Genomic DNA, 13,220 nt, shown 5'->3' on the forward strand with positions numbered 1-13,220 from the left:
CGAAGTTGATTATCTTCTCAAAGCCCAAGAGTCTCGATTGCAATCAATAATAGATGGTATTGACAAGCAAAATGATGAATGCATTCTCACTCATTCTCTCAATCTTACTGATGAAGCTTCTAAGATTTGTGTTTTTTCGAAAGAACGTCATGATCTTTTTGCAAAACAGCTGGAGGAAACAAAAGTCTGTTTGCATACTCGGATTTCTGATATTCGAAAGTTGTTGGAATTTGAAGTAAATTTTTTTTTTCTGAAAGTTATTCGACACTACATAAGAAGATTGATGTGGTAGATGAAGCGTCAACCGCTTGATTGAAGGGATCACTTCATTCAACAAGGTGAAAGGGGATGCTCAAGTGTTTACCAGAGTAGAAGAATTCTTAACCGAAATCAAAACCATACTTTCGGCTCAGTGGACGATTTCTTCAGAATCCATCTCTCACATGGTTTCTAACATCGAAACAAACATTAAGGTTGGTCTGTACGATCAGAAGGTTAGTTCTTCGACTTCCAACAAATGCTCCTTATGTTATGCAGATGTCGCAAAGGGGAGATAAAGGGGAAGGAGGTGTTACTTCGTCGAAGGAGATATGTGATAACTCTAGAGTTGTTGTGGGAAAGTTGATAAGTACTCAAATCCCAACTATTATTTCAATGAAACCCATAACTTCAATGTCTACAACAACAACAACAACAACATTAACAACAACAACAACAAAAACAACAACAAAAACAACGAGAGCTTTGACAAAAGGAATCTCTATAAATGAAGGAGCAGGAGGATCGAGTTCAATACCTAACAAATCAACTTCAAATGTTGATCTAAATGATAAAGGGAAATCAGTTTTGGTTGTTTAATGATAAGAAGAGAATAAAAAGCAACAATCTATCGAAATTAAAAAACAAATGAAGATTAACAGCATTCTTAGGCGAAGAGCAAATGACCAACTTAGCTTAAAGAAGGCTGATCCCAAAAAGAAATGGTGTTATGAGACAATAGAAGATATTGTTTTATTGGAAAGAATGAAGAGCTACGACAATGAAAACTCTAATTGTAATCAGCTCGACTTTCCGATCAATTATGTTGTTTACTTCTTCACAACTCAAGATTGTAGACAACTTCAAAGATAAGGAAGAATTTAAAAAGTTGCAGATTTGATTTCACGCAATCTTGGGGAAGAAAGAAGAAGAAGTGTAGTCTCTAGTGAAGATAATCAAAGTGATGACCATCATTTGTGACAACTTGGTCGAATGTCTATTACAAAACTTTCATTATGTTGTTTTGAGAGCAAATAAGGTTGTTTCAGAGTTCACAATACCAGATTTTCCATTGATGAACTTGAATGATTTGGTCACGGTCATGAAGATTTTGAGAACTGTTGATATATCGAAGATCTAAGAGACCAATAAGGATGAATTTATTATTTGGTTTTCTCACATCAAAGTCTTTACTAACAACTACTATGACTACTTGACGATCATAGATATTCACCTTGCCACAGCTGTTATGAATCCATCAAAAGTCCCTCAATTTTTGTCGAAGGGAATGCTGAAAAAAAAAAGAGTTCGAAGATGGAGAAAACATACATCATCCAATGGGTATCGTTTTTTGTGGAAACAACAAGAAAGGGAAAATGACGAAGTTTTTGCTTCAAAGTTTTGAACTTGAGAGACGCATGAACTCTCAGTATAATAATCTCATTTTTCGGATCAACAATTGCAAGAAGAATGACAGTAAAGACAAAGCTGAGATTCAAAAAAACCATTCTATGGTATATGGAGATTTGAAGAGAACTTCTACAAACACTAAATATGTTTGCATAACTTTCTACTACTCTCACTAAGGGTGTGATTGTAGGGGTCGAACGTATATAGTGAGGAGTCGAATTGGTCAGAGTCTATAAAGTGTCGAAATCAGCATCACTTCAAGACTCTATCTATTTTACAAGGCATTGTTATTTCGATAAATTGATGTTTAGTCCTTGTAACGTTTTGTGAGTCTGATGTATCCTATAAATAGGATAGGTGCATAGAGTAGATGAAGTTGCGAACACTTCCAGTATTCTGTCTTGTACTCTTCTGTACTCGTGTACCTATTCAGACTTAATCAAACCAAACATATGTTATTTAAATCTTGTGTCAATTTACTTCTTTGAATGTCTTAATCGTTTGAATTCGTAATCAATCCTAACACTCTACAGTAGGGCTGACTGTTGAATTTCACCGTTGACCGTTGACTTTGACCAGTTTAACTTTTGGTTAAACTTGGAGGTTTTAGATGGTAGACCGAGGTATGACCTTTAATTTTTATAGGTGGTTCGTGTAGTTGGTTTTGCGTTCCTTAGAGTGTTGATATCCAACTTTTGATTTAGGTGAGTCTTCTCACTATACTGTGTAGGACACTAAGTGTTATGGTATGCTAGATTGTCTTTGTGACTATGGAGGGACATAGCAGGAAAGACTACAGGGGACTGCAACAATGAAACTAATTGTAACACTATGTGGGACCATAACATTCTCGTGGGTTCAAATATACCTGTAGGGCGGGGACCATTGTTATGTAATGTATGTGCTATCTTGGGGAACTCACTATGCTTTGTCTTATGGTGTTAAGTTTAAATGTTTTGGTTACTTTTGGTAACAAATGGAACAGCCCGACTTGATTGCATCGCATCCACCAGAGATTTCACACTATCTGTTTTATAAATTTACTCTGACTTTTGATTGAAACTTCAAACTCCTAATTTGTTTATGTTTTGTTGGAATGATGTTTGAACTGTTATATTATGATAAAAAATGAAAAACTTACTGTATATTTTGGGACGTTAAAATCCATAATTTAATAGTGGTTTTGTAGTTTTTTCAATCGGTTTTTTTATAAACATCACGATAAACTACTTTTCTTCATATGTTATGTATTTCAAGATTATGGATTACGTTTAGTCACATATACCAAATTAAACCGTGCCCGTAAAATACATATAGTCACATTTTTTTTCTTTTATAATGACTACTGTTAAGTTTTAGTGACATCTAAAAAACAAAACTGTGACCAATAAATACTTTTAGTCACACATTTTTTATTTTTATGACTATTATTGACTTTTAGTCAAAAAATTTCATTTATCATGAATATTGTTGACTCTTACTCATAAATGTTTTCGTTTGCCATTACTATTATTAACTTTTAGTGACACATGTTTTGTCCTTTATTATGATGACTGGTTACTTTCAGTCATACAAAAGGAATTAAACTGTGATAATATGTTACTTTTAGCCAAAGGTTTATTCATTTCTCGTTACTAATATTTACTTTTAATTATAGATAATAAATTAAATAGTGATAGTAATATACATATGCTCACATATGACAAATTAAATCGTGACCATATACTACCTTTAGTTACATGTTTTTTTAAAGTTTTTTTCTAAAAAAAATATAATAAACTGAAACCAAATACAATTTCAACCACAATGATAGTAAATATTAATGTAAAAAATATCCGATACAAGTTAAAAAAAATGATATCTACTAACTAATACAAGTACCTGGCCATTGTTCATGATGGATCAGATGAGATGTTGGTCATGGCTCTATGTATTTCATTTCTCCATATTGTTAACCAAACAACAATATCTAAGGAAGTGATATAACTGCTTCCTAAGAAAATCAATAGCAACAAGTCATTATTGGATCCAGGAAAAACATCAAAAAAATTGATCAAAGTTTAAAACTTTTTAAACAAAAAAAGTGAATGCAAGATAATAACTATATGGGCCATAATGAATATATAACAAACAAAAATTCAATTAAAAGTTTCTATAATAATGTTGCAAACATTGTATTCACTATTACAAGGTTATATAAGTCAATTTCCATGAAAATTTCTTACAATGTATTCACTGCTATTATGGATAAAGATAAAAGTACTTTCATTGCCCATATTGGTAGAAAGAAGAAAGTATGTTGCTATTTTGTGAAATATATGCTATTAAGAATTAGGAAATTACAATAAAATGATCTTACAACATCGTTGATTGGTAGTGTCATTGGCTGCATAAGAATAATTGAAATGAAATAAAAAATGGATTAGAACAAGTGTCATTGTGGTGCTTTGTGACTACGACCTTCATATTATTTATGACACACAAAATGCAATATTCAAACCTGTTTTCAATTGGATTCTATACTATAGATTTTCTAATCCAAAACATATCATTAGCATGGGATGTGCATAAAAGAATTTGTTCATTGTGTTATATATCTCCTGTTTCATGGGTCTTCATTTGGGTCTGGGTTCCACCTATTTCGTGTGCTGTTGAGTTGCCATACCATAATACTTCTTCTGACGGATGTGAGTTCCAGGGGACGACTCTTGGTCCCGGGATGATGTAAGAAGGAGAAGAACCAATACCTAAAGAAATATTTAATAGAATGAATAAAAAATAATTTTGATGTGTGTAAATGTAAATGTATCGATGGAAGGTAAAAAACAGAGGACTAATAAGGAGGGTGGATAGGATTGTTGCAACAATGATCGTTGGTCATGAATTGTATGATGGAAACTGATGGCAAAAATGTCTTCCAAAAAATATATAAAAAGTTTTAACTGGGACAATAATCAACAATAGTGTGTTAGGTAGTGACCTAGCATCTAGACCAAAATCAACCTCCCTCCAAGAAAAAATTATAATTTCAAAAGGGTTAATGGTGATATATGTTTTATGGAAAATCATTTTTTTCAAAATGATATATTTAAATGGTGGTGGTACTAGAATTAATGTATTATCATTAAAAACATAAGATACTTTTGATTAAACTACAAGAGGATCTGGAATAACAATAATACACTTATGGTAGAAGGATATCAGAAGGTGTGATAACTAATAAGTGGATATGGGTAAGTTTTAATTAAAACCAATAAGGGAAAAAATTTGATTCTTAATTATGCATATTACTTTTTTGGAGTTGAAAACTACTTTTGATTTTTGAACCAATATGACACTTTTTTTTCAACATGCATTCTCTCAAGCAATAAGTAACAAAATGCCTACAAAAGACATAATGACAAAAATTAGCACCAAAAGCAGCTTAAAGTCACACCTTTCTTCCATTAGTTCCTTTTTGTTGTAATCCAAAACATGTCATTATCATGAACCAAAAATAGAAAAGAATTTGTTGCATTGAGTTATACATCTCCTGATTTATGGGTCTGCATCGGGGTTTGGGTTCCAGGTCGACCTAATTGTGATCAAAGTTCACAGCCATCTACTCTTTTGTTTTCTTCTTTAGTAATCTTAGTGCTAATCTAATATGTATCTTCATGATCAAAGTTCATAGCCAACAATTGAGTTAGAGCACGAAGGACATAGGATTGATCCATCTTTTTATGTACCAAGTGATACAGTTAATTTTTTGGTCAAAAATTAACAAAATAATTTTGTAACCAAATTAGTAAGTGTGGTACTAAAGTGCTTATGATCTTGAAATATGCTAAGAATCTTGGGTGGAAAACAATAACGCTCGAAAAACTATTAAGTTAAAGTATAGTACTTTGAAATGAAAATGAATGTATTTGAGAGAAAAATAGTGTTAAAGTGAAAACAGATTAACAATTAAGTAAACAATATAATAATTGTTATAAATTAAATAACAACAAGTAAATGAATGTAAATGCAACAACATAGTGAATTATGAGGAAAGACCTTAATCCTTTTGGGTCTATAAGATAAAACCTCATGAGGTGATGAAATCACCTTCCTTAGAACTTATATTAAATCGAAATAAAGGTGCAAGTGCTAGTTGGTTTTAGAAATGGAGCAAATGTGCTCAAGTGTGTGAAAGTCGACCAGATAGTTTTATATACATAACAATAATAATTATAACTCTGGCATTCATGGGATCCTCCTTGATCCTTTCTTAACCCATACTATATGAGAGTCTTCAACGTCCGTGAGGGATTGACCATGTGTGGTTTGACTTGGCTTATTCCTTTCATGTTAAGCTTTAAGTTCATGTATAATATTTCACTAGAAACACAATGGCAGTCCAATATATTGATTAAATACAAGATCTTTGGCTTATCCGGGATGTTAGTATATGTTAAAGATATACAAAGAGTAAGTTGAAATTCTACCCACAACAATTTCCCCATAAATCTTCAATCCATGATCTAAGACGACTGAAGATTTATAGACGTTTAGCCATTACATGCTAAACGATCGAGCTAGCTGTTCGATTTTCCATGAAATTTTAATTCAAATCATTCAGCTTCTTTAGGCATTATAAATTTAACATTGCATTTGTCCATTCTTCCATACATTCATTCGATTAGAAAAATCCTATTTTTCCTATTATTCTTGATTTCCCAAAATCATGGATAAAGCTCCTATTATGTCAAAGAATGATAATGAGGGTTTAATCTATGAAGATTTCATTGATGTAGGAATTTTTCATAACAAGAAGGAAGTTTATATTTTTACAAATACAAAAATCGATTCTCTTCAGGCTGACGGAAAAAAATCATTCTCAAACAATTTTCAGGTCACATGACATGAAGTTAAGACCTGATTTTTGTATCTTCTTCATGGATCTGTTTTTACTATTTTCCTTTTTCCTACCAGACTTTCTTCTGATTTTCCATCTTTTATTTTTGAGTTTTTCGAGGAGACCTGTATTCCATGTTCCTAATTTATGCCCATGGTTTGGCGCATTCTATATTGGATTGATCATCATAATAAATATGAAAACTTAGATCTTGATCTTCCGAAGATCACCAGTGTCTACAATCTTCAAACCATTGGTTCTTTTCGTGTTATTTTTCAAGTAAAACCCAAAAACCAACATTTAGTTCTTAATATATCTTTTCATAGTGTTGGGTGGCAAAAGAAATATTTTTGTGTCAATAGGAAATCTCTGGTTCAGGGAGACACTTTTCCTGTTGACTAGATAACTTAGGGTGGGATTTTTTTTTCATTGGGGTTTTATAATTTGAAGAGGGGACACTAATTTGTGCTTTTTGACACTTCCTACATTCAAAAAACTATTCTCGTCGAGGGAAGACACAAAAGAGAGGATTCTGAAGTTCTTAATTTCACCTTCTTAAAAGATATTCTTCAGTTTTGTTAGGGATAATCTGTAACGATCAGATTCTCATAGCCAATTTTTCATTTTTATTTGTTCAATTAAATCAATTTATAATCCGAATAAGTACCTGAAAACATTTATAATCAACTCGATAAGCAGTAAGCTTAGTGATATATATATATATATATATATATATATATATATATATATATATATATATATAGCAGATATACAGTCAAATAGTATTTGTCTAATAGGCTACTTTAGTGGATAATTACTGCGATGGTTATCATTTATCTATATGGCGCTCCAATTAGCTTGTAACATGTCTAACAAGTATTAGCCTATACTACTATAACTTTTTAATCTTACGAAAGTTTGGTAATGAAAGCTAGATCATTCACTAATCCCAGTGACTACCTCAAGTTCTATCAAATAAAGAATAACTAGGTAAGATCATATTGGAGGTAGGATCCGTTTGGTATACATAGTATACTGTTTGGAAAATCCACTTTAAAACCTCACTAATTTTCGCCTCGCCATCATTCTCTTAATTTTATCAATCAGTATTTGTGACTGGAATCACTAATAAATCTTATTTATAGATTTTTAATAACCACTATGAATATAAATTACACTTAAAGAGTAGTAAGTGCAGCTTAACTTATAGGAATTCCTAGCTAAAATCAGAAATTCGCCGGAAGAATCTCGACCTGAAAGTTCCTTTTTCTTCAGGCTCCTAGATTCCTCAGAGCCGTGCTAAACTACACCAAAAACTAAGGAAAATCGGACTCAAGAGAGAATGAAATTAGTGTGAACGATATATGAATGTATGGGCAAATGAAGCATAATTCGCGCATATATATAACCTTCATAGGGGTGTACCGCGTCCTAAGCCTCAGGCATATCTCGCCTTCGTCAACGAGTTCCTCCCTTTGGTTGCCACATGTTTAATAGTCGTTGGGCCATGTCACTATGTTTCTCGTGGTTCCAGCCTTGTCACGTGACACCATTTCGTGGTGCCATGTATCCCAATCTCGTGGTGCCACATCAACGTGTCTGATAGGAGAAGAGGCTTCCGCCTCGCCATATGGCACGCTCTCGTGCCGCCACATCATTAAATAAGGCATTTTTCGCAAATATTCGTACAGACATGATGTTCGCAAATATATCTACGCGTAGGTAATTCTGAGTACTACAACTTTCCTTTAGATCTCAATAGCTAATTGTCATTCTATTTTAAATTCATATTTTTATAGAGATTACATTGTTAAAATCTCTGTGCAAAATCATAACTTCTTCATATGAACTTCGTTCTCGATTCTCTCTTTATCGACATATTCATATGTACGAGATCTTCAATTCTCGTTTACACTATTTTGGCTAAAAACAAACCAATCTAGATTTAGATTTCCGTGTCGCACACTATTGTACTCTATCACATTGAAAATTCGAAAAAATCATAACTTTTGATATGAATTCAGATTTATGCTTTCTTTATATGCACGTTTTCAGTTTTACGATTACTACGACTTTCGTTTAGATTACTTTTGCTAATAAGCAACTTGTCTTCGATTCACTTTTTACAACACACTTTGTCGTATAGGGTTGAATGCGAAACTTTTAAATACCATAACTTCTTCCTACGAACTCATATTTAAGTGTTCCTTATATCCACGAGACCGTCATTGCGACTACTACTACTTTCATGATGATTACTTTAGCTAAAAATTAATAAATTTCTACTTTAAATTTTATAAACAAACGTTTATATTAAATTTTACTCTATAGTGAAAATGGGGTGTTACAAGTCTCCTACGCTTACAAAGATTTTGTCTTCGAAATCCTACACTTAGCACACCAAGATGTCTTCTTATTGGAGTTATCGAGATAAACTCATGATTTAGCCAACGTTACCACATCGATTTCACCTATTTGCACTAATTTAAATGTAGAACTTCGTTTTCTACCTTAAATCAATTCCTGAACTCCTTGTTAAGTCTCCCAAAACCGGAAACTCGTCGTTCTATACATCCAGAATGTCATTTTTTTCTTTTGAGTAGGAACAATGTCGATTTGTTATAAAGCAAGAAATTAAGGAAATTTATATATGACACCCTAACGAAATCCAACTTCCGGAATATGCCTCTATGAAAGGCTTGTTGTATATCGTTCTGACTTTGTGTCCTATAACATATTTTTATGGTACACCCTTAAAACACAAATGAATCTTGATTGCAAGCAGGCACTCTACCTAGTTCAGGTAGTCCAACATCCTAAAACTTAACCAGAGTTACTATAACGGGTTTACTGGTTCAAAACCCTTGAACCAATACTCATTCTTGCAAAGCTCTAACTACTTTACCTATATCAAGGCAAAACTATTTCTTGAGCAATTCATTCCTAAGCATGCTCACGTCACATCAGAATACTATCTAACTACTGGTATTACAATGCCAGACCGCTCTTATCCACATCCCCCTCAGGCTTGAAGATTCACGATCAACCCCTCGGTAGTCGTGGAGACTCACAATCATTAACCCACTGTTTTTAAAAGAATCCAATCATCTTCCTTTTGTAACGTCCCAAAAATAAGACCCATTTTTTTTTAAATTTATGAAACGGTAATCCAAAGCATTGTCATACAATCAATATGGATAAAAGTGTATCATTACATCATGAAATATCGGAGTAAATCACAAAATGAGGAATTCTGGTGGGGATTTCATGGGTGATGTCATTGATTGAGACTGGAAGGTTGGTGATGTTGATGAAGGCGGAGACTAGAAGCAGGGATGCACAATTGATTGCCTTTGAAAAGAAAACCTTCATGCAGTAGAAAATCAGACATCTGTCCAGATTGTATACCCTGCAGAACAACAGAAAAATAAGGATCAACCGTTAGCTGCTCCATGAGGACATCCATCCCCGGCACACCAACCCTCATGGAAACTAGCAAATTACTCCTCCGACTCAATGCATCAGCCACCCGATTTGACATCCCAGACTTGTGTTTCACCACGAAAGTGAATTTTTCCAAGAACGACATCAACCTCCCATGTTTGTGTGACACCTTATCTTGACTGCGAATATGTCTTAATGAATCATGATCTGTGAACAAAACAAATTCCTTATGAAATAAATAATGGCGCCAATGCTTTACAGCTTGGACCACTGCATAGAACTCAACATCATAAGTGCTATAATGCAGCTTTGGCCCCGTCAACTTCTCACTAAAATAGGCAACCGGTCGTCCTCCTTGACTTAGAACTGCTCCAATCCCAACCTTGGAAGCATCCGTGTGTAATTCAAACACTTGAGAAAAGTCTGGCAATACAAGGATCGGTGATGTAGTAAGCTTCTCTTTTACTAATTGGAAAGCTGATTCTGCTGCTTCGGTCCAAGTAAAGGCCTTCCCTTTCATACAATCAGTCACCGATGCCATAATAGAACTAAAGTTTGGAATAAACCTCCTATAGAATGAAGCAAGGCCATGAAAGCTTCGAACTTCAGTGATGGTAGTTGGACTTGGCCATTGTCTGACAGCTGCTACTTTAGACTCGTCCACCTGTATTCCTTCCCCAGAAACAACGTACCCCAAGAACAAGACTTTAGGAACCATAAACACACATTTCTTCATAGTTGTATACAAACTATCCCGTCGAAGTACGGTCAAAACCTGCCTCACATGGTTGACATGCTCACCAAAAGTAGCACTGTAAATAAGTATGTCATCAAAATAAACGACTACAAATTTACCAATAAAGGGCCTGAACAACTGGTTCATCACACGTATAAATGTACTAGGAGTGTTTGATAAACCGAAAGGCATCACCAACCACTCATACAATCCTTCACGAGTCTTGAAGGCAGTCTTCCACTCATCCCCAGGCCTAAGTCGCTGATAGTACCCGCTCTTCAAGTCCAGTTTCGTAAAGATAGAGGCACCGCTAATCTGGTCAAGTAGGTCATCAAGTCGAGGAATTGGAAATCTGTATCTCACCGTGATCTTATTGATGGCGCGACTATCAACACACATACGCCAAGTACCATCCTTTTTAGGAGTCAACAAAGTAGGAACATCACACGGGCTCATGCTCTCCCGAACATGACCTTTTGAAATCAAGTCCTCCACCTGTCGTCGCAACTCCTCATGCTCTCCGGGACTCATTCTGTAATGTGGCCTATTAGGCAACTGAGCTCCTGGTTGTAAATCAATATGATGCTGGATGTCACGTAAAGGTGGCAAACCATCAGGTAATTCATTAGGGAAAACATCAGCGAATTCCTTGAGCAGAGGAACCATAGCCTCAGGAATTTCAACCTCCTTAGCGACTTCCTTCCCGAGCAATACAAAAATTTCACCTTCCGCCTCCAACTCGTCTTCAAACTGATTAAGGGTCAGTAGAGTACCCGAAGGTCTCGGAACTGGCTCCTTTGGCTTACTGGGAACCAATGTTATCTTCACACCACCAAACAAGAAACTGTAAGTATTAGTCCGCCCGTTATGATCTATGTTACGATCATACTCCCAAGGTCTGCCCAACAACAAATGACAAGCATCCATAGCAACCACATCACACCACACATCATCTTTATACGTGGTACCAACAGAAAATTGAACAAGGGCTCGTTTAGATACAGTGACCTTGCCACCCTTCTTAAGCCACTGTAGCTTGTAAGGCTTAGGGCGATTTGCTGTTTTCAAAGCCAACTTTTGAACTGCTTCTTCAAATATAAGGTTATCACAAATTCCTGAATCAATAACAAAAGTACAAACCTTTCCCAAAATAGTACATGTCGACTGAAAGATGTTGTGTTTGAGCCAATCATCACCAATAACTTTTGGTGTAAAACAAGACCGCCTTACCACCAAATTTACCCCCACATCTCCAGTTACAACTTCCTCTTCGCATTGATGCTCTTCGTCATACACAGGGGGATCTTCGTAATTTTCACCGGCATCATCATTTTGCCAATCATCTTGCTCAGCAAACAAATGACGTTTTCCGACCTTCTTGCACTCTGATTGTCGGTGACCTGTCTCCCCACAACTAAAACACTTCAAGCTGCTACTAACAGTTGTCCTAGGATTTGGTCCAACACTGTTAGATGTCGGTCTTTGTTGATTAGGCACAACACGGGGTACCATACCACCCGTCCCGGAACTTCCTCCAATATTAGCAGTTGAAGACGAACCACCCACCCGACGACTTTGTTTCTCAAAAGCCAACGCCCGTTGGTGCGCTTTAGAAATAGATACCGGGTCAAACATATTTACAGAGTCCATGATTTGGACCCGTAGACCCCCAATATATCGAGCAACGAGTTGTTCCTCTGTCTCCTGGATATCGTTTCCGGCAATCAATTGGTAGAACTCACTTGTGTAATCGTCAACTGATTTGGCACCCTGCTTCAGATTTTGCAACCGTTGGTACATCAACCTTTGAAAGTTATGGGGTAGGAAGTTGGATCGTAAACACTTCTTCATCTTCCTCCAAGTCTTTACCTTTGACTTTCCGAGCCTGTCTCGTGTCAGTTTTAGTTGTTGCCACCATGCAGATGCCCTACCACGTAGCCTGGTAGCAATCAATGACACTCTTTTGTTTTCAGGGACTTCTTTGAACTCAAAAACTTCCTCAACAGTAGCCAACCAGTCGATGAACCCCTCCGGATTCGAACTGACCCCATCGAATTCTGGGATATCAATTCTCATTCCGGCCTCCCAACGCCTATTGTCACCTCTATGATCACGCCTTGGCCGCCTTTCTAGATCGTCTTCAGAATATGAACCGTCACTGCCGCCGAACGGGTTCCCAAATTCACCATCTTCCACTTGAGAATGTGTTCGAGACCTTTGCCCTCCTCGATTCATCAGTTCGACCATCCTATCAGTCAGTTGGTCAACCATTTGATCCATCCTCTCCTCCATTCGTGCCATAATACGTTCTTCTAGTTCTTGCTCATGAACATTAGCGGGCGTCCTGTTTCTCCTCGGAGGCATTTTGAACCAGGAATTCAGCTCTGATACCAACTGATGCAGCAAAAAAAACAACACAAAGATAACCAAGAATGAACCTGTTGATTCTAAAAGAATAGCCAGGACAATCTCTTCAAAACCACGTTGATTCTA

This window comes from Lactuca virosa, chromosome 4, assembly GCF_052849685.1.
Source record: "Lactuca virosa cultivar CGN04683 chromosome 4, Lactuca_virosa_CGN04683_v6, whole genome shotgun sequence".
Lineage (NCBI taxonomy): Eukaryota > Viridiplantae > Streptophyta > Magnoliopsida > Asterales > Asteraceae > Lactuca > Lactuca virosa.